This window comes from Carettochelys insculpta, chromosome 1 (genome assembly GCF_033958435.1).
Source record: "Carettochelys insculpta isolate YL-2023 chromosome 1, ASM3395843v1, whole genome shotgun sequence".
In the NCBI taxonomy this organism is placed as follows: Eukaryota; Metazoa; Chordata; order Testudines; family Carettochelyidae; genus Carettochelys; species Carettochelys insculpta.
Genome location: NC_134137.1, coordinates 305,036,679 through 305,060,249, shown reverse-complemented (window position 1 = coordinate 305,060,249; position 23,571 = coordinate 305,036,679). Strand labels below are relative to the sequence as shown.

The 23,571-nt window shown below is 41.2% G+C and overlaps 1 long non-coding RNA gene across 1 annotated transcript in view; it reads left to right on the top strand.

The window, feature by feature from the left end:
- Positions 1-23,571, top strand: part of LOC142007657 (uncharacterized) — a 91,217-nt gene that overhangs the window by 29,930 nt on the left and 37,716 nt on the right. Inside the window, exon 2 of the long non-coding RNA XR_012643975.1 lies at positions 14,733-14,787. This is a non-coding gene — a long non-coding RNA (uncharacterized LOC142007657). The remainder of the gene's footprint in view (positions 1-14,732; positions 14,788-23,571) is intronic.

Here is a 23,571-nt window from a genome sequence, read left to right as displayed (position 1 = left end):
CTTGCCCCTAGTCTAGATTATACATAGTCCTGAAATGAGTGCAGGGGAGTAGGCTAAATGATCTCTCAAGGTTCTTCCATTTCTATGATTCTACGAATAATACAACAGCAGAAGTATTTGGGTTCCTTGTGACTCACAGTTCTTCATCTAGATGTTTCTTTTAGCTTTCATTTTTTTTCTTTATTGTAGTAAATGTTACTTTTTTGTTAGTCTCTCCTTCCAGTTCAGAAGGCCTGGGAATGTTTAATTTGCATAGATTAATGAGAAAGATTAGATTAACTGAGAGGTTTGCTTCAGGTAATTTCAAGGTTTTGTAATTCTACTTTAAGTGCATCCTCAGCTTTAATTATTTGCATGATGAAAGAATTTAAATATTTAAAATCAAGGACCAGAGGGCCCATCAGACTTTCTAAATCATTTCTAGTACATACTGGATCTTTAAAACTACAAAAATGCCTAATTAGTGTCATTTTACAATAAAGAGTTTCAACGTTAGATGCAAACTTCAGAAAAAATTGTATGGAAAAGGTTAAGTTTAATGGCAGAATAAAGTATGTCAGTGCAAACTCCTGATGGGCTGGGGGGAATCGTAAATCAAAAGTCATCATGGCATGCACTTGCTACTCATTCTTTATAATTTTCATTCATTAATAACTAATTATGTCTTACAGCTGTGATGTTTGGGGAGAAGGAATAGCAATATATATTGCTAGTTCCAAAATGAAAGATTAAACATGCAGCATCTAATCCTCTCCAACCAAATGCTTTTGATTTCTATTTAAAACAAATGTTTTGAAAATATGAATAGTTTCTTACCATCTCATCTTCTCCTGGTTTGTTCTTCTGAAATTGTTTCATTCTAGGCCATCCGTTTCAGTATCTGGATAACTATACTCTTAATGGTGTGAGGGTACACTTACTGAGCTGCCCTGAACTTTTGCCTGTAGTTTATTCAATTTGTATGGCATATCAACTGTGGCTGTACAGACAGTACAGCATCAGTTAAAACTACATTCTCTTAATGATCATATTGTCTATGGTTACACTAGAGAGTTTTGTTGACAAAACACACCGCATGTTTATACACAAAATAGGTTTTGTCAACAGCATGGCAACAAAACTCAGCACTTTCTCTGGCAGCATTCTGCCTCAAAACGTTGAGGCATAATGCCTTCATCAACAGATTTCTGTTGACCAAACAGCTTTGGAAACTCCCCCAGGAGACCGCTCTTGACAGACAGGGCATCCACAATAATGGGCAGCCTTGTCTGCTGTGCTTCCAGGTGCCTGCTATGTCCAGAGAGAAGCCAGGCAGTCAAGCTGCTCTGTCGACAGAGTGGCACACTCTCCCTATTTGCTTTTCTGCATGGCTGCACTCTGTCAACGGAAGTTTTGTTGGGAAATCTCTTCCAATAGTGACTTCTGTTGACAGATCACTGTAGTGTAACCATAGCCATTGTCTTTGCAACTAAATTCTTAACAATTCCTACATCATTTGCTCGTTCTGAGGTAAGTGAAGGAAGGAATAATTGATCTAAAAATAATGCTATGTTAAAATACATAAGTGGATATGTAGAGAGAGATGCATACTAATATGTGATAATGTAATGATTTGTGATCAAATTTACTAATGGATGAGTTATGTAAGTCATTCCAGCTGCAGGATAACTGTGTTCATAGCATATATTTTAGACATGTAATTTAGAGAAAATTTGATGAGTTTCATTTTTTGTTTTTTTTTGGGTGGATGTAAAAGTACTACTTACCTGCTTAACTGAGAAGTCAGTTTGCTTTACTTCATGTGTACAGAGAGGAAATGCTATTACAGTTTTAAAACTTCTTTATGGGAACTTCAGAAACCGATTTGTAAACAGCTTATAAACAGGAGGAGGGATGGCTCAGTGGCTTGAGCATTGGCTTGCTAGACCCAGGTTTGTAAGCTCAATCCTTGACAGGGTCAATGAGGGGTCTGAGACAAATAGACTTTAAACAAATAATCAGCTGTGGATGGTGATAGGTCCTGTTGTACAGCCAGGGGACTGGACTCAATGACCTCTGGAGGTCCCTTCCAACTCTGTGAGATAGGTATATTTCCATGTATTAAATAACAAATTAATTAAGGTCTGAGAGCTTGCAACCTTCTCCAAATTAGAATGCATGTTAATTCTTACTGGTAAACCTGGAATCTCAACTTGCTAGTGAACCAAGTTTATCCATAGGCAAAGCAAGACACACTAGCAGACTGTAAACTGTCACAGAGGTAAACATGAATATTTTCATTCTATTGTTGACCCAGAGATACTTGATGCTTTGTTTTTATCTGATTCATATTTGGAGGTGGAGAAAAGGGGAAAGAAGTAATACATTTTGACAGTCTAAATAGTTTCTTATATATCAGAATTTAATACATTTAATATGTTGGAAATATCAGAACTTATTGTGTAGAAGAAATAAAAGCAATTTTGATGTTTTCAGCTTCAAGACATGATAGCATATGCAAATACCAATAGTGATTGGAATGTAAGTACTTCAAAATGCAGAATCTTCTCTCTCACTCTCTCGGCAGTCACTCAATAACAAGTAGGATGTCTTCATGTCACCCTCCTATTTGTGAGTTCATTGATGGCTGATGAGCCTGATTCTGGCACCACAGATCTTATCCCAAAAGAGGCAGGTGTTGGTTGGTAGCTGTTGGAGGGCTACAGGGCAGTTTTTGAAGCTCTTTTCCACCTCTCCTTGCCTGCACTGCGATGGGACCTCTCATATTGCACTGCCCTCTCAGGGATTACAGTTCTCCCCAGAGAACAGCCTTGGGCAAGGTTCTCCCATATGTTGACACCAATGCCACACCTTTTCATGTGTGACTTCAGCAAGTCCTTATCTCACTTTTGCTGGGCCCCAGTGCTCCTCTGTCCTTCCTCCAACTTGGAAAACAGAATCTGTTTTGGGAGGCGGTGATCAGATATCCGAACCATGTGACCAGTCCAACAAAGTTATTGATGAATGATAATGACTTCAATGCTGGTCACGTTTGACTCTTCCAAGATGCTAACATTCATGTGCCTATCCTCCCAAGAGATATTTGGGATTCTCCCGAGGCAGCATTAATGATATTTTTCAAGTGTCTTCAAATGACACTTGTATATTGTCCAGGTTTCCCATGCATACAGTAGCATTGGAACAACCACCACATGGTATACAAGGAATTTGGTCTTGGGATAGATGTCCCAGTTCTCAAAGACCCTTTGTCTCAGGTGGTCAAAAGCAAAGCTTGCACGGCTCAGACGATGCTGGATTTCCACATCAATGTTGACTTTAGTGGAAAGATGACTTCCAAAGTATGGGAAGAGCTCCACATTTTCTAGCAGTTCTCCATTGGCTTCAATAGAAGGTATATGAGATTGTCCTGTTGGTGAGGGTTGGTGCAGTACCTTGTCTTTTTGATGCTCAGTGAGAGGGCACGATTCTCGTATACTTCAGTGAAGGCACTTAAGATGATCTGAAGGGCTGCATGAGAAAGAGCAGCGACCATGTTGACATCCATGTACTGGAGCTCTATGATCAAGGTTGTGGAGGTCTTGCTTTTAGCCTCCAGTCTCCTGAGATTGAAAAGCTTCCTGTTCATTCTATAGATAATCTTCATGCCATCTAGAAAGTTGCCATCAATGAGAACAGTGATGGGGCAATGATGCAGCTTTATTTGACTCCCGTTTTGATCTCAAATAAGTCGTTCTGGGATCCATTGTTGCTCAGTACTACAGCACTCATGTTGTCATGAAACAACCTCAAGATGCCAATGAATTTTTGGGGCAGCTAATCTTTGAGAGGATGGTCCATAGGGTACTATGACTGACTGAGTCAAATGCTTTGGTCAGGTAAAAGAAATTCATGTATAAGGCTTGGTTTTGTTCATGATATTTTTCTTGCAGTTGCTCGGCAGTGAAGATCATGTCTGTTATTCCTCAGAATGGTCAGAAGCCACACTGGGATTCTGTGAGAATTTCCTCTGAGAGTGACAGGAGCTGATTTGCAAGGATTCGAGCTAAGATTTTGCCTGCCATTGCCAGGAGGGAGATGCCATGATAGTTTCCACAGTTCGACTTGTCGCACGTCTTGAAGATACGGATCATCAGTGTGTTTCTGAAATCTTGCAGCATCTGCTCCCTATCCCAGATCTTTAGAATCAGGAGATGGAGTTGTTTGTGGAGCTCCAGCCCACACTCTTTGAAGTCTTCAGTGGGATTCCATCTAGTCTGGTTGCCTTGTTGGACTTTATCACTTTGATGGCAGCTTGGACCTCGCTCAGAGTGGGAAGTACAGCAAGATCATCCCTAGGTGGTTGCTGAAAGATTTGGTCAAGGGATACTAGGACCATGGTGAAGGGTTGGTTTGAGAGCTCATTATAGTGCTCCCTCCAGTGCGAAGCGATGGCTTTGCTGTCTTTCAAAAGTTGGGTACCATCTTTTGATCTCATGGTGTTAATTCCATAGTTTCTCAGTCCATAAACAGCTTTCATAGCACTGAAGAAACCTCTTGTTGTGTTAATGTCTGCAAGATGTTGTGACATTCTCATGCCTTCTCGGTCCACCACTGGTTTTTCAGTGTTCTTATTTTATGTTGGACATGCCCTTCTCTCTTCAGTGTACAGCTGATGTTGCTTTGCCATTCTGAACGCAGAAGCTGGACTGTTCTTCCACTTCTACCACCTAAGCCCTCAAAATGGAACAACTGATACATATATCCACTGCCTGTGTGCTGCTCCATGAGTAAAAGCTTCCAGATTTCACAGTCCTGCTCCCATCACCATTAGCCAGTTGCTGTAGGGCTTATGTTTAGGAGAGTAGTATGAAGAGGAAGACACCTGTGCATGATTTCTTTTAACATTGGGGGCTCTTGCACTGCAGCCACCATATGGTTCTTGATGGCTAGAAGGCTCAGGTCCAATGGCATGGGATCCATGATGACTGGGAGTCTTCTATCAGCTTCAGCCTTCATCTGCCTTCACAACTCTTGTAGCATTACAGTTGCTATCCTCCGACTGTTCTGCCATTTAGGACTTTAAGGATCATTCCTCATCTGGACCCTCCTCCTTGACCTTGCCACCATGGGAGATTCCCTACACATCACTCTCGGGTTGATTGGAACACACAAGCCCACTCACCATGGATTAATTCAAAAACTGAGGTTCTGATCTCTTAGGGTCATTAAAGAGCCAAAGGACTTCTTGTAATGTCTCTTTTTGTAAATACAGTAATTTAGATTATTATATATTGTCCAGCTATTCCTAAAATTGATCCAACAGTAATATTTGTATCAAAACAAAAAGCAGTGAAGTAGAACTTTAAAGACTAGCAAAATAGTTTATTAGGTGAGCTTTCGTGGGACAGACCCACCTCTTCAGACCATAGCCAGACCAGAACAGAGTCAATATTTAAGGCACAGAGAACCAAAAACAGTATGCAAGGAGGACAAATCAGAAAAAGATAATCACGGTGAGCAAATCAGAGAGTGGAGGGGTGGGGGGGAAGGTCAAGAATTAGATTTAGACCTTCCCCCCCACCCCTCCACTCTCTGATTTGCTTATGTTGATTATCTTTTTCTGATTTGTCCTCCTTGCTTACTGTTTTTGGTTCTCTGTGCCTTAAATATTGACTCTGTTCTGGTCTGGCTATGGTCTGAAGAAGTGGGTCTGTCCCACGAAAGCTCACCTAATAAACTATTTTGCTAGTCTTTAAAGTGCTACTTGACTGCTTTTTATTTTGACAGCGTATAGACTAGCCTGGCTTCCTCTCTGTTATGTACACCAAATACAACAACCGCTGAAGTAGAACAGAAAAGTTCTGGCATTGCAGAAGATCACAATTTAGGGCAAGAAATATATTTAAGCCTTTGGAATTTTAGATAAGTGGCTTTGGAGATGGAGGCTAACATCCTTTTCTGTAGAAACTGAGAGAACTCTTTAAAAATCATATTTGAGCAGGATCTGAATTTTATTTACCAGGACTTCTACTTCATCTGAAAGTGGCTTCAACAACAGTGTACCCTCTTAACACTATACCAGAATACTGTTAGGGGAGCGCATCCTAGGGAAAGCTATGTCTTCATTGAAGAAAAGGGGTGTGTTTATATCAAGATAGCTAACGGAAGAGAGCTACCTTGATATATAATCCTAGTGAAGGTGAGGCACTGTAGTGTTTACTTTAGTGGAGCTTGCTGAGATCAACTACAGATAAGTAGAAGAGCATTTTCCATTATTAATTACACTGAGGTAAAAAAATCTGTCCTATCCTCAGTAGCGTTTTGCACCAAGATTTTAGTTAACTCAGTATGTTAGCTATATGTGCATATTACATCAGGTTAGCAGTTTCTGACCCAGAAGCTGACTGGCCCTGATCTTGCTTAGTTTGATTTCTGTCTGTGGGAAATGAACTAAAATTGATTTTAAAGCAAGAGGGAAATATACCTGAGAGTCATGTGCTTGCCCTGGGGTGAGATTCTGTAGTAACAAGGGAATAATTTCTTAGCAGAACGTACCAAGCCTGATCCACCTCCCCAGAGTAACACCTTTGATTTTGATAAAGTTACTCCTGATTCACACTGTTGTGATGGGAGACTGTCTAATTAAAAAATATTGCAGGGAGAGTATAGTTTCCTTTTTACTAATTACAGAAAGGTCCATTTCAGTTTTTAACATTATAAACATCTTTCTTCCCTTCTGAGGCCTATCTCTATAGCATCTAGTGTAATTGATAAGAACTCAGAAGATGGCAGTCTATACCTGGCCTGACCATGGGCAAGTCACTTTCTCTGTATCAGGCTCCCCATCTGTGAAACGAGAAGAACAGTTTTTACTTCCTTTATAAAACATTTTGAAACCAACTGATGAAAAATGTTGTATACAAGTTTGGCATGACTACTGTGGATAGTACAATAAAGCTATAATTTTCCCCTTTCATAAAGAAAGAGAACAAATCTTTATACAGGTTGAACCTCTACAGTCCAGCACCTTAAATCCCTAAACAGTGCTGAATGAGAAAATTTGCCAGACCACAGGAGGTCACTATAGTCTAGCATCAAGTTCCACTGTTTACTGGGCTCTTAGAGGACATTTAGGGTAAATCACAGCTAAATAACAGCACAGAACACTGAGAGCCAGGACTGGTGGCTGTAAACAAACTTTATGGAATCATAGGAAACGTGGCCACACCCATGGTAGTCACCTGACTAACTAAATTATACTGGATTACAGATACTGCCAGATTAGATAGGTTCAGCCTGTATCATTCCTATATAGGAAACTTCCTGGAAGGCTGATTTTTATAAAGCAATTCAGCTAATTGAGGGTGTTCAGTACCTTCCATTAAGGGGGTCTATGTTCTTCTGTCTGCCTTTCAGTAAAAACTTTAGAATCATTTTCTAAAGCCAGATTGATTCTGCATACTACCAGGCAAGATCTGAATTATGGCTATGTAGCACTTTACAGACTAACAAAGTAATTTATTAGGTGATGAGCTTTCGTGGGACACAGTCTAACACAACTATCTCTCTGTCACTGAATTATGACTGTTTACCCTATTCTACTTTTAATGTAATTGTGACAAACTCTTCAGACATCTATTCTTTGAAACTGCCTCAGCTGTGAGCTCAGTATGGCTTTAGATAACAGTATAGAGTGTGAGAAACTGAAGTCCAGGAGGCTTTGTGAAACAAAGCTTAGGCCAAGGTTTTCAAAATTGCTGACTCAGAGTGGCTCATTTTCTGGGTTCCCTAGATGCCTAGGTGGGCTTTCAAAATCAGGGCGCTGTAACATGTCTCAAATAGGATGCCCAAAACAGAGGCACCGCACACCACTAATCCTCTAGAAATCTTGGCATTGATCACCCAAATAACTCAAGATTAGAATGATTTCTTTTGTTTGCTTTTGGGGCTGTCATTTGTTCTGTTTTTCTTTGAGGTACAGGAGAATTGGACCCACAGAGCTTGTGACTTTGTACCTAAGGTCTAGTCAGTGCAGAAACATGTAATCAGGATACAGAAAGTTTTACTTTGCAGACCTTTATTCTCAGTTTCTCTCCCTAGATTAGTACCTAGTGAATGTTAAAGCAGCCTGACTACTGCGCTAACTTGTCTGTCTGCAGCAGTCTCCAAGCTGCCTTCTCCACAGACTGAAGATCAGTGGAGGATAGTATTGTTCAGCCACATCTTCTGACATGTTCCCTATACCATCCAGAGATTTCTCTGTGCTGGACTGGAACAAGGCATGCACAATCAGAACTAGAACCGGAATCTGTCCATTTATATTTCCCACTTGATACATTAACTTTCATATAACATGCTTGGGGCTGTGTTAAATAGGGACCTATGTTGAGAATGAGTGCATCTGCAGAATTTCAGCATCGCCCAGAATCTCCTTTTCAGGAAGTACTGTGATAACACAAAAATGATTCTTAGAAGGCCCTGAAAGATCATACTAGGCATAAAAATACTTTTCATTGGAAATGTCAGGGCATAATTTTTTATTCTCTTAGTTTGACCTCTGAACCAGATCTGCAGGCAGAAATCGGTGCTAAACATGAGCTGTACATCTAGCGTTCAGTAAAGCTACTTTTTACAGTTTCTATAACAGTTTATCCAAAATGGCATTATTTCTTACAGTCTAGCTCAAAAACAGTTATTCACTTTACATTCAATTAATTAGAAAGCACTAAGCCATATATTTAAGGATAGAAAAGAGTAGCAGTTAATTAAGAACTCTATAAAATAAGAACCTAATTTCTTTTTAACATTCACTTCTGTGCACTATAAAGTCTGAGTTAGTGGTGTACTGATTGAGCAGACAGCAGTAATACTTTCAACGCTGCGTGGGTGGGTACAGCTGCAGGTAGGAATAAATATTGCCTTGTACATCTTGAGAATTATGGCTTTTTAAAGAAATTCTATTAGAGTTGTGACTTTTTTTACATAGTGCTGGGACACTGTCCATTTTAAGGTTTACGACACAGCTCTTTGTAGATGGATTGGAATGAGAACAGCAATAGCAGGCTATTAAAATGCATGACACGGCTTGGACGTGCTGGAATAATTACGTGGTGCACAAATATCAACAGATTCCCTAAGGTATACATTAGAATATTTTACATCACTTTCACTTTTTCATGTATGAGAGTAGGGTTTTTTTTTTCATTTCTTTCCTACAGAAAATTGTTTCTTATCCCATTTATTTTCTCCTTTTATTTACATGTTAAAATCGTCATTTGACCTATAAAAGTCTTATTTGCTGTTCATGAGCTGTTTTGTAATGACACATTTTTTCTATCCCAGAATTCTTATGTAGGTTTTTCCCCCTTTTACCAGTTAGGTGATGGCAGTTAATGTTTATCTTGATGCTTGAAGGCATCAAAAACTCAATGGTAGTGTCTGGCCACTTTTGTAGTGGGTGCTGTGAAATGCAAGGTAGCATTGTAATAGAAAGCTTGCCAAGTCCCTATGCCTAATCTGAATGCTCCCCAACCTGAATACTCCTAGCTATGGAAGATAAAAGTCCCACTCATCTAATAGAACAAGAAGTCCTGTGGCACCTTATAGACTAACAGATATTTGGGAGCATAAGCTTTCGTGGGCAAAGACCTGCTTCATCAGATGCATGAGTGGGGGGCATTTCAGAGGGGTATTTAAAAAGTGGGGTGCCAGTAAAAGGGAGGGCCAGAGCTGACAAGGTCTGTTCAGTCAGGGTGGAAAAGGCCCATTATCAGTGGTAACAGAGAGGAAGCCGTGCTAGTCTATACACTATCAAAACAAAAAGCAGTCAAGTAGCACTTTAAAGACTAGCAAAATAATTTATTGGGTGAGCTTTCGTGGGACAGACTGACTTCTTCAGACCACAGCCAGACCAGAACAGAGTCAATATTTAAGGCACAGAGAACCAAAAACAGTAAACAAGGAGGACAAATCAGAAAAAGATAATCAAGGTGAGCAAATCAGAGAGTGGAGGTGTGGGGGGGTGGTTAGATCAAGAATTAGATTAAGCCAAGTATGCAGACGAGCCCATGTAGTGACTCAGAAAGTTCCCATCCCGGTTTAAACCATGTGTTAATGTTCCGTATTTGAATATAAAAGCCAGCTCGGCTGCTTCCCTTTGAAGAACGGTGCGAAAATTCTTTTTCAGTAACACACATACCTTTAGGTCATTAATAGAATTCCCCATTCCATTAAAGTGTTGACTAACTGGTTTGTGGATCTGGAGTGTTTTGATGTCTGTTTTGTGCCCATTAACCCTTTGTCTAAGGGAGTTAGAAGTCTGTCCAATATACAAAGCATCTGGGCATTGTTGGAACATGATGGCATATATGATGTTAGTAGAGGAGCATGAGAAAGTGCCCGTGATTCTGTGAGTAACCTGGTTAGGTCCAGTGACGGTATTTCCAGAGAAGATATGTGGACAAAGCTGGCAGCGGGCTTTGTTGCAGGGAAAGGTTCCAGGACTGGTGTTCCTGGGGTAGAGACTGTGGCTGTTAGTGAGGATCCTCATGAGGTTGGGAGGTTGTCTGTAGGAGAGAACAGCCATGTCACCCAGGGCCTTCTGGAGTGTGGCATCCTGATTAAGGATAGGTTGTAGGTCTTTAATAATGCGTTGCAGTGGTCTGAGTTGGGGGCTGTAGGTGATGACCAGTGGTGTTCTGCTCTTGGCTTTTTTGGGCTGATCTTGGAGTAGCTGGTCTCTGGGTATTCGTCTGGCCCTGTCAATTTGTTTTTTCACTTCTCCTGGTGGGTAATTCAGGTTTATGAATATTTGGTAAAGATCTTGTAGTTTTTGATCTCTGTCAGTTGGATCAGAGCAAATACGATTGTATCTAATAGCTTGACTGTAAACAATGGATCTAGTCACGCGTGCAGGATGGAAACTAGAAGGGTGTAGGTAAGTATAGTGATCAGTATGTTTTGGTACAGTGTGGTACTGATCAGGCCATCCTTGATTAGTGCTGTAGTGTCCAGGAAATGTATCTCTTGCATGTTGTAATTGAGGCATAAGTTGATGGTGGGGTGTAGATTGTTAAAGTCTCTGTGGAATTCTTCTAGAGTCTCTGTACCATGGGTCCAAATCATAAAGATGTCATCAATGTATCTTAAGTAGAGGAAGGGCAATAGGGGACGAGAGCTGAGGAATCGTTGTTCCAGGTCAGCCATAAATATATTAGCATATTGTGGGGCCATGCGGGTGCCCATAGCAGTTCCACTAATCTGGAGGTATAAATTGTCCCCAAATCGGAAATGAATGTGTGTGAGAACAAAGTTACAGAGGTCAGACGCCAGATTGGCTGTGGTGGCATCAGGGATGGTATTCCTGATTGCTTGTAATCCATCGTTATGTGGAATATTAGTGTACAGGGCCTCTACATCCATTGTGGCAAGGATGGCATTATCAGGGACTTTTCCGATTTTTTGTAATTTCCTCAGGAAGTCAGTGGTATCTCAGATATAGCTGGGAGTGTTGGTGGCATAGGGTTTGAGGAGGGAGTTCACTAACTGGATAGTCTGGTGGTAAGGGTGCCAATACCTGAAATGATAGGGTGTCCAGGGTTTCCAGGTTTGTGGATTTTGGGAAGTAAATAGAATAATCCAGGCTGTGGCTCAGATGGTGTGTCTGAGTGAATGAGGTCCCGAGTAGCAGCAGGGAGTTCCTTCAGTAGTTGTTATAATTTCCTTTGGAATTCCAAAGTGGGATCAGCGGAGAGAGGTCTGTAAAATTGGCGTTGGAGAGTTGTCTGACTGCCTCCTGTTCATAGTGGCTACGTCTACACGTGCAGCCAACATCGAAATAGCTTATTTCGATGTTGCGACATCGAAATAGTCTATTTCGATGAATAACGTCTACACGTCCTCCAGGGCCGGCAACGTCGATGTTCAACTTCGACGTTGCTCAGCCCAACATCGAAATAGGCGCAGCGAGGGAACGTCTACACGTCAAAGTAGCACACATCGAAATAGGGATGCCAGGCACAGCTGCAGACAGGGTCACAGGGCGGACTCAACAGCCAGCCGCTCCCTTAAAGGGCCCCTCCCAGACACAGTTGCACTAAACAACACAAGATACACAGAGCTGACAACTGGTTGCAGACCCTGTGCCTGCAGCATAGATCCCCAGCTGCCGCAGAAGCAGCCAGAAGCCCTGGGCTAAGGGCTGCTGCCCACGGTGACCATAGAGCCCCGCAGGGGCTGGAGAGAGAGCATCTCTCAACCCCCCAGCTGATGGCCACCATGGAGGACCCAGCAATTTCGACGTTGCGGGACGCGGATCGTCTACACGGTCCCTACTTCGACGTTGAACGTCGAAGTAGGGCGCTATTCCTATTTCCTCATGAGGTTAGCGACTTCGACGTCTCGCCGCCTAATGTCGAAGTTAACTTCGAAATAGTGCCCGATGCGTATAGACGCGACGGGCGCTATTTCGAACTTGGTGCCGCTACTTCAAAGTAGCGTGCACGTGTAGACGCAGCCAGTCTGACTTATTCAGGATGACAACAGCACCCCCTTTGTTAGCTGGTTTGATTATGATGTCTGGGTTATTTTTGAGACTCTGGACAGCATGGCGTTCATCATAGTTGAGACTGTGTCTCATTTGGCACTGTTTGTGTATAATGTCAGCCTGGGCACGGTTGCGGAAGCACTGTACGTAGAAATCCAGACTTTCACTACAACCCTCAGGGGCAGTCCACATAGAGTTCTTCTTCTCTTATCAGTGGTATGTATGAAGAGAGGAAAAGACAAGTCAGATAAGACGGGGTGATATGGCCCATTGTCAGTCTAATGTGGAGATGTTAACACCTAGGGCACAGAAGCTCCTTTTGTAAGACGCGAGCCACTCCCAGTCTCTCTTTAATTCTTGGTTAATGGAGTCAAATTTGCAAATAAATTGCAGCTCAGAGATTTCTCTCTCCATTTGATTTTTGAAATTTCTTTGTTTCTGGACTGTCACCTTTAAATCTGCTACTGAGTGTCCAGGGAGATTGAAACAGCAACGAAGGTCCTGTGGCACCTTATAGACTAACAGAAAAGTTTTGAGCATGAGCTTTCGTGAGCACAAACTCACTTCATCAGACGCTGGTCTTGGAAATTGAAGTGCTCTCCCACAGGCTTCTGTACATTACCATTCCTGATGTCTGATTTATGTCCATTTATTCTTTTAAGAAGAAAATGTCCAGCTTGGATAATGTAAATTGCAGTGAGGCACTGCTGGCGCATGATGGCATATATTATATTTGTGGATGTGCAGGTAAAGGAGCCCCTGATGGTATGGTTGATGTTAGGTCCTCTGATGATATCCCTGGTGCAGATATGTGAGCAGAGTTGGCAGTGGGGTTCTCAAAGATACAGACTAACACAGCTACCTCTCTGATACTCATCTAATATACATTTTTTTATTATTAAATTTGTAGGCAAACACCAGCGATGTATAGCTCTGTACAAGACACAAAAATATCTTTGGTAGGAAATTGTGCAGACAAAAACACAAAGATATTTAAAACAAGAGGAACTAGAAGGTTGAAATAGCACGTGTTTCCTTCCCCTCTAATACAATATTGCACTAAAGAGAGTATTTTAACAATATGGATTAGTGTTTGTGATGTCACTCACTAGTCTTTAGGACTTCTGTGAAATGAAGAATAAAGACATCTGTAGCTCTGTGATTGTACTGGGAGCAGCTTGGAAAAGGTCATGAAACCAAGAGTTAGAAAAGATGACCAGGGCAGTGAGACTGGCATCTTTGACAGGGTAAGAAACCATCAAGCTCTGAGGAGTAGCTTGGAACAGGGACGTGAAGAAAGGGAGAAATCATTTGTACTTGGTGTGATAAGAGTTTCAAGAGAGTAATTATGTGATCTGCTTGGATGAGGAAAATAACTTTATCTGCTCCATTATCAGTAGACTTGGGTGAAGCAATGTGGTAACAGAGATGTCAGAGATATGGGGTTAAATTATGAAGGAATGACTGAACCATCACACGTGTTTTGGCTGGTGAGAAAGAAGAGTTAGGGATGGGATCTTTTTTTCTGTGATGTGGAGGAAGAAATGGTCAGACTTAGCTTGTTTGGCTTGAATAAGGGTAGAGTGTGACCAAAACCCTCTGAAGTTTGATGAGCCCAAGTGATGGGTTGAAATAAGAACTTTGTCCAAAACAATTAAAAAAGAAATAAGAGGGAAGAATTTGGGAAAGAAAATAAGAAATTTAATTTTGAGCAGGTAGCAGGACAGCCAGGATGATATATTGGAAAGACAGACAAAATAGGAGACCGAACAGTTGGGGAGAAATAGAGGTGAATAATCACAGACATAGACATGATAGTTGAACCCACATGAAGTCCCCAGAAATAAAGTTAGATGACAGAGGACTAAATGCAATGGGATAGAGGAAGGAAGAACCACTAACGAAGCTATCAGAGGAGTAGCTGGAAATGTGTAAACAAAGAAAAGACAAGATCACAAAAATCCAAAGGATGTCAAGGAACAGGAAATCAATGATAATAGGCTTCTGGGTAGTCAAGAAGTATAAGGAATAAAGGGCCTGATGGTTGGAAATAGATAATTGGAATCCTTGGTGAAAACAGTTTCAGTGGAGTGTAAGAGGACAGAGTCACAGGAAACAGAGGTTTTAAGGATATCTAAGGTAAAGGAAAAAAATTACATGGTAGAGAAAAGGACAGGTAGAGTCTTCTATTTTTATTTTATTTTATTAGAATGGGGACTGTCGAAGCAGACTGGTACTTTGACGGGAAGGAATCAGAAGAGAAGGTAAGATTGTTGATAAAAGGAGGGAGGGACAGCAACAGAAGCAAGGGAGTAAACCAGTCAAAAGAGTACAAGGTCAAGGTAAGGTCACAGAAAGGTTGGAGGCAGAGTGTGAAATGCTTTCCTTCTTTCTCTTAACTGCTGACTGAAGCATAAGGGAAGGGAGGAGGGAGAATAAATTCATGCTGGATTTTGTCAGTCTTCTCTTTACAGAAGCCTAAAATATCTCAAGGGCAGAGTCAAAAGTGGCAAACAGGCATTGCAATTATCATCATTGGACTCAATGAGGCACGAGAAGTACTCGGTGAGGAGAATAGCTGGGTTGAAGTGTGAGAGGAAAAAGTGAAGTAGAACTCAACTCACAGTTCATATGAGTGAGACACCTCAGCTTTGGTCCATAGTATGTTTTCCTCACTATCCCAACTATGAAATGATAGCTTATATCATAGGAATAACACTTCTAGTCCATACAATCCCAGCAACAGCTTAGTCTTTTAAATGTTCAGCAATTGTTGAAATACTACATCATTTGTGTATTATCAATTCATACTTAGAGTCACAGAATCATAGAATCATAGAATACTAGGACTGGAAGGGACCTGGAGAGGTCATCGAGTCCAGCCCCCTGCCCTCATGGCAGGACCAAATATTGTCTAGACCATCACTGATAGACATTTATCTAACCTGTTCTTAAATATCTCCAGAGATGGAGATTCCAGAAACTCCCTAGGTAATTTATTCCAGTGTTTGACCTCCCTGACAGTTAGGATTTTTTTCCTAATGTCCAACCTAAACCTCCCTTGCTGCAGTTTATGCCCATTGCTTCTTGCTCTGTCCTCAGAGGCCAAAAAGAACAAGTTTTCTCCCTCCTCCTTATGACACCCCTGATACCTGAAAACCACTATCTTGTCCCCCCCTTCAATCTTCTTTTTTCCGAACTAAACAAGCCCAGTTCTTTCAGGCTTTCTTCATACGCCATGTTCTCTAGACCTTTGATCATTCTTCTTGCTCTTTTCTGGACCATTTTCAGAACAAAACTCCAGCTGAGGCCTAACCATCACAGGGTAGAGCGGAAGAATGACTTCTTGTGTCTTGCTCACAACACACCTGTCATGGCTGCTTCCCCACTCTAGCAAGATAAATGCAGAAGTGGGGGCCAGCAAACGTACCTCCAAAACCTTATCTACCAGGTTTTGGTATAAACTTCCCCCCAAAAATCCTAAAAACCTTAAATTTTGGGGATAAAATTCGCTGCCACCACCCAAGTAATAATAAGAAAACCAGGGAGAGACTGGTTGGGAAATCTCAGCCCCAAAAGTAAAAACCAGGACACAAACATTAACCAATACCAAGTTAATAAAAAGGAAAAGAGAGAACTTTTATTATTACAACAATGTTCACATTGCAAGCCTCATGACTAGATGGAAGAGTCACAAAGTAAAACACATGGGGAGTCTCCACCATGGGCCTAGAACTTAGTTACAAGGAGAGTAAAAGAACATTTCTAAAAAGCGCACAGACATCAGATCCCACTTCCCAAACCATAAAACAATAAAGCCTAATGGATGTATCTAAACTTCACCTACTTACAGAAGATTGTAGGGCCTGTTCTTGGAGGGAGATATTCTATGTCTCTCTCCCTCATGGCTGGAAAGAAGAAGAAGAGAACAGAGAACAGAAAAGAGAGGAGTCAAAATTTAATTCTTATCTACATTCCTATAGGCCAACCCTACCTGGCTAAGGAGGTTAACCCTTTTTCTCCCAGGCTGCTGGCTAACCCTCATGATCATGACAACACCTGCTAATGCATCCCAGAATCATGTATGCTTTTTTTGCAACAGCATCACACTGTTGACTCATATTTAGCTTGTGGTCCACTATTACCCCTAGATCCCTTTCTGCCATACTCCCTCCTAGACAGTTGCTTCCCATTCTGTATGTGTGAAACTGATTGTTCCTTCCAAAGTGGAGCACTTTATATACCTAGATTTCCAGAAAGCCTTTGACACGGTCCCACACCAAAGGCTTTTATGTAAATTAGGCGGTCATGGGATAGGAGGAAAGATCCTTTCATGGATCGGGAATTGGTTAAAAGACAGAAAACAAAGGGTTGGAATAAATGGTAAATTTTCACAATGGAGGGGGGTAACTAGTGGTGTTCCCCAGGGGTCAGTCCTGGGACCGATCCTGTTCAAATTGTTCATCAATGATCTAGAAAATGAGGTAAGCAGTGAGGTGGCAAAGTTTGCAGATGACACCAAGTTGTTCAGGACAGTCAAAACCAAAAGGGATTGTGAAGAACTACAAAAAGATCTCAGCAAACTGAGTAATTGGGCAGCAAAATGGCAAATGAAATTTAATGTGGGTAAGTGTAAGGTAATGCACATTGGAAAAAATAACCCAAATTACACGTACAGCATGATGGGGTCAAATTTAGCTACGACAGATCAGGAAAGGGATCTTGGAGTTATAGTGGATAGTTCTCTGAAGACATCCACGCAGTGTGCAGCGGCAGTTAGTAAAGCAAATAGGATGTTCGGAATTATTAAAAAAGGGATAGATAATAAGACAAAAGATATCATACCTCCCCTATATAAAACTATGGTACGCCCACATCTTGAGTACTGCGTGCAGATGTGGTCTCCTCACCTCAAAAAAGATATATTGGCATTAGAAAAGGTTCAGAAAAGGGCGACTAAGATGATTAGGGGTTTGGAGCGGGTCCCATATGAGGAGAGGCTAGCGAGACTGGGACTTTTCAGTCTGGAAAAGAGGCGATTGAGGGGCGATATGATAGAGGTATATAAAATCATGAATTGTGTGGAGAAAGTGAATATAGAAAAATTATTTACCTTTTCCCATAATACAAGAACTAGGGGACACCAAATGAAATTGATGGGTAGTAGGTTCAAAACTAATAAAAGGAAATTTTTCTTCACACAGCGCACAGTCAACCTGTGGAACTCATTGCCGGAGGAGGCTGTGAAGGCCAGGACTCTATTGGGGTTTAAAAAAGAGCTTGATAAATTTTTGCAGGTTAGGTCCATAAATGGCTATTAGCCGGGGGTAAAGTATGGTGCCCTAGCCTTCAGTACAAGGGCAGGAGATGGATGGCAGGAGATAAATCACTTGATCATTGTCTTCTGTTCTCCTTCTCTGGGGCACCTGGCACTGGCCACTGTCGGCAGACGGGATACTGGGCTGGATAGACCTTTGGTCTGACCCAGTATGGCCATTCTTATGTTCTTATGTTCTTACTTTGCATTTGTCTTCATTAAACTCCAATCTGTTTTCCTCAGACCATTTCTCCAATTTGTCCAGATCATTTTGAATTTTGACCCTATCCTCCAAAGAAATTTCAACCCTTCCTAGTTTGGTATCCTCTGCAAACTTAATAAGCATATTTTCTGTGCCAATATCTAAATTGTTGATAAAAGTTTTGAACAGAACCAGTCCCAAAACAGACCCTTGCGGACCACCGCTTATTATACCTTTCCAGCAGGATTGAGAACCATTAAGAACTACTCTTTGAGTAAGGTTAGCCACCCAATTTTTCATCCACCTTATAGTAGCCCTATCTAAGTTGTATTTGCCTAGTTTATTGATAAGAATATCATGTGAGACCATATCAACTGGTTCACATCCACTGCTTCTCCCTTAGCCACCACACTCATTATCCTATTAAAAAATTCTGTCAGATTGGTTTGACATGATTTGTTCTTTACAAATCCATTCTGGCTGTTCCCTATCAGTTTACCACCTTCCAAGGCTGTGTCTACATTACCACCTTCCTTTGAAGGAAGGATGGTAATTAGGATTTTGGGAGTTTACTAATGCAGTGCTGCCATGCATAGGCAGCACTTCGTTAAGGAAATTCCCGCCCCTCCGCAACCCCATGGCAAATCCGAAATTTTAAACTTCGAAGTACCAGCACACGTCTCACCATGGCTCACCCGCCAGTACTTCAAAATGCTGGGGCATCTTCTAAGTCCCCTTACTCCTCAAAATTTGAGGAGTAAGGGGACTTCAAAGATTCCCCAGCACTTCGAAGCACCAGCAGGTGTGCCATGGCTAGACGCGTGCTGGTACTTCGAAGTTGAAAACTTCGGATTTGCTGTGGGGGGGTGGAAATTTGCATAATGAAGTGCTGCCTATGCACGGCAGCACTTCATTAGTAAACTCCGAACAGCCTCCTTAAAAGGAAGGTGGTAATGTAGACACAGCCCAAGTGTTTGCAGATGATTTCCTTAATTACTTGTTCCATTATCTTTTCTGGCACAGAAGTTAAACTGACTGGCCTGTAGTTTCCTGCATTGTTGTTATTCCCCTTTTTATAGATGGGCACTATGGCTACGTCTACACGTGCACCCAACTTCGAAATAGCTTATTTCGATGTTGCAACATCGAAATAGGCTATTTCGATGAATAACGTCTACACGTCCTCCAGGGCTGGCAACGTCGATGTTCAACTTCGACGTTGCTCAGCCCAACATCGAAATAGGCACAGCGAGGGAACGTCTACACGGCAAAGTAGCACACATCGAAATAAGGGAGCCAGGCACAGCTGCAGACAGGGTCACGGGGCGGACTCAACAGCAAGTCGCTCCCTTAAAGGGCCCCTCCCAGACACACTTTCATTAAACAGTGCAAGATACACAGAGCCAACAACTAGTTGCAGACCCTGTATATGCAGCACGGACCCCCAGCTGCAGCAGCAGCAGCCAGAAGCCCTGGGCTAAGGGCTGCTGCCCACGGTGACCACAGAGCCCCGCAAGGGCTGGAGAGAGAGTATCTCTCAACCCCCCAGCTGATGACCGCCATGGAGGACCCCGCTATTTCAATGTTGCGGGACGCGGATCGTCTACACGTCCCTACTTCGATGTTGAACGTCGAAGTAGGGCGCTATTCCCATCCGCTCATGGGGTTAGCGACTTCGACGTCTCGCCGCCTAACGTCGATTTCAACTTCGAAATAGCGCCCAACACGTGTAGACGTGACGGGCGCTATTTCGAAGTTACTGCCGCTACTTCGAAGTAGCGTGCACGTGTAGACGCAGCCTATATTTGCCTTTTTCCAGTCTTCTGCAATCTTTTCTGTCTCCCATAATTTTCCAAAGATGATAGCTAAAGGCTCAAATACCTCCTCCATCAGCTCCTTGAGTATTCTAGGGTGAATTTCATCAGGCCCTAGTGACTTGCCGACATCTAACTTTCCTAAGTGATTTTTAACTTGTTCTTTTTTTATTTTATCTTCTAAACCTACCCCTTTCCCACTAGCATTCACTATGTTAGGCATTTCTTCTTCAGACTTCTTGGCGAAGACCGAGACAAAGAAGTCATTAAGCATCTCTGCCATTTCCAAGTTTCCTGTTACTGTTTCTCCCTCCTCACTGAGCATTAGACCTACCCTGTCCTTGGTCTTCCTCTTGCTTCTAATGTATTTATAAAACGTCTTCTTGTTTCCCTTTGTGCCTGTAGCTAGGTTGAGCTCATTTTGTGCCTTTGCCTTTCTAATCTTGCCCCTGCATTCCTGTGTTGTTTTACTGTATTCATCCTTTGTAATTTGTCCTAGTTTCCATTTTTTATATGATTCCTTTTTTATTTTGAGATCACGCAAGATCCCCTGGTTAAGCCAAGGCGGTCTTTTGCCATATTTTCTGTCTTTCCTGCACAGCAGAATAGCTTGCTTTTGGGTCCTTAATAATGTCCCTTTGAAAAACTGCCAACTCTCCTCAGTTGTTTTTCCTCTCAGTCTTGCTTCCCATGGGATCTTACCTAACAGCTCTTAGTACTGTAATGAAAATAAACAGCAGGTTAAAACCTGCTCAGGCAAATAGTCCCATTGAATTAAATTTAAATGGTGTAAAGGCTGAAGCTAAGCATTGATCCACCCAGCCCACCCAGACCCCTGCTGGGAAGGAACATCCTACTTAGCAGCAGGCAGACCCAATAATATTGTTGAAAATGTAAGTACATGTCAGTTGTCCTATTCTTTTTCTGACCTGCTCCTTTTCCAAGCACCTCTTGCAAAGCACAGAAATGCATCTTCTCCCTTCTCTCAGATATGTCATGTTAATTTTTTTTTAACCAGCTTCCAATTCAGCCATTTTCTATAATCTGAGCAGCTCTTCCTCAGGGTCACCAATACATGCTATGATCACACCCACACCCACCCCCACCCCCACCCCCAGCACACACACACACACACACACACACACACTTTTACTATTCCTTTAAATGCTGAGTTCTTGAACCCTTTCATCATAAGATAACTTTTTAATCCCCACATAAGCCCTCAGCTTTCCTTTGCATCTTTTCAAGAATCTGAATGTCTTTAAATTTGGAGTCCAGGACTGGAGATGGCATTCTATGTGTGGCATACAACGTAATGTCTGTGGATTATTTAGCCGTCCAGAGCCAAATGAGCTCGTTCTGGGGGGCAGACTTCAGCCTTTCTGTACTGAACCCTATACTCAGTCATTTATGTGCATCAGTGAAAGTCTGTGTTAACTTCACTGTCCTCACCCAATTCAGTTTAGATAAAACAAAAGAGTAATGCAGTATTTACTGGGAACTAACAGAGCACAGAGAAAACAGCAAACTGAAATTAACTACAATTTGTATTCTCTAGCCAGGATCCCCAGCAGAGAGAACCTAAAAACTAACATGACAAGTATGAGTTACAGAAAATGTTAAGATTTCCTTGTCTGTTCCTTTACATGTCAGAGATACCATATCTCCAGGAATGGTGTGTAGAAGACAGTAGTATTCCGAGCCAGGGGACATCTAGCCCACATGTAGTATGTGGTTCCTGAGAGCTCAGTTTGTCAGAGACAGGTTTACCTTGTGATATCATATCGAAATATATCAGCTTTTTTTGTGGACGCTGATCTGTGTGAATTTGAGAGTAGGCAGCAGATTACCTTCCTTCCTCTCAGATTATCACAGATTTCCATTTAATATGCACAATCATACCTTCCTTATGTTATTCCAGTCCCTATTAGCCATCCTCCATAATATTATTCATGAGTAAATAACATCATTGTGTAAGCTGTAAAGTTTAAACATTTCTGCTAGTTACCTATCAAAAGATTGCCAGGAACACCATTTCTGCCATTGTCTGTTTTTATCTGCTTTCTTCAAGGAAGCCTCAACCTCACAGATCAGTAGAGATTTAAACTCTTAAATTCATATGTACAGTTATTTCACACATTAAAAATTAGAGAGGCTAGATATAGTCATCAATGTGAGGATTTGGTTTAATGTAACCGTTAGTTTTCTTGATTTATAACAAATCTGTTTGCTTAGGCATCCTAAAACCTTCTTGCCATTTCCTTTTACAGTTGTCATATGCTGATATTCTGTCTTCAAATTACTACATATTGTTTTCGACAGTGCTACCTGAAATGTAGGATATAGTTTTGTATTTGATTTGTGTTTCCCATTGCCTATCAATTATTAACCTTAACTTTTATGTTCAGCCTATATTCCTGTTCTATTTAAATCTTCCTCTTAGTCTGCCAGTGTCTCCCCTGCTAAACAACGTTCAGACTTGCCCCTTATCTGGAAATGTTCTCATTAATTTCAAATCCATTTCTGAATCCGTTGATATGAACTTTAAATAGAAATGGCATGTATGGTAACAGTGCAAATTCAGCCCAAGTCTGTGGCTACTGAAAGTCATTATCAGCTGATGATTGCTTGGTGGTTTATTTGAAGTGAGCCATTTGTTACTCCATTTCTCCACTTCCCGTATGAACAGCAGCATTTTTGACCTTTTTATACTGGCTTCTTGTGAGATACTTTATCAAACACTCAGCTGAAATGGAGATAAATTAAGTAAGAAGATCTCCCTTTATCTGGTTAGTCACTCCATCAAACTGCTAGCTGTTGTTGCAGATAGGATAAACAAGTTCTAGGTTAAAATATGCAATAATAGACACATACATTAGTGATTCTTCATGATTCCATCTTCCTGGTAAGTGGAATTAAAGCTCAGTTTTTTCATAGGTCTTATGAAATACATCCATAAGTGTTATGTCTGTCTTTTAAATAACATTGTTCATATTTAAACAGCTGTTGTGTCTTCAGCTGAGTTTCTTTTAAGCGGCTTATAATTGTAGTGCTGTACAAAATAGCTATTCTATTTTCATTTAAAGACTGACATATGAGTAACTTTAGAAGTAAATAGAGACAGATTTTCAAAATCAGAATCAATTTAAATATTAACTAACAACAGCAGTGTGAAAACATGGGACTGTGGATTCATGCATTTGAAGTAAAAAAGACATTTATAAAATTCATGAGTGCTTGAGAAGATGTATTACTCTTGATTTGTATGACTTCGTTTTTGAACTGGGAATACTGTTTCCTGAAGAAAAGTGTACATTTTTGCCTTTTACTTAATATGAGTCATTCTCTGTGGTTACAACTGCTGTAAGTGCTTGAAAGCCATGAGCTTTTTATATTTCTGCACGTTTGGAATTTTACATGTCAGTAACTTCAGGTTAAATCTGACACCTTTGCTAATCTACAGCAGCATAATCAATAACTGCCAATATTCCTTAATTTTCAAGAAAGAAAATTTTTACTAGTTCCATGGGGGTTGGGGTGGAGAGAAATCAATTAAAATAGCCTTTAACTATTTATTTATGTAACTTATTCACTATTCACTAACTAATAGTTATTCACTAACTATTTATTTATGTAATTTATTCACTTTCTAATCTCTGTCTCTACCCATTTGGTTTTCTCTCCGTCTACTTTGCAAAACAGTTTCTCTCCATCA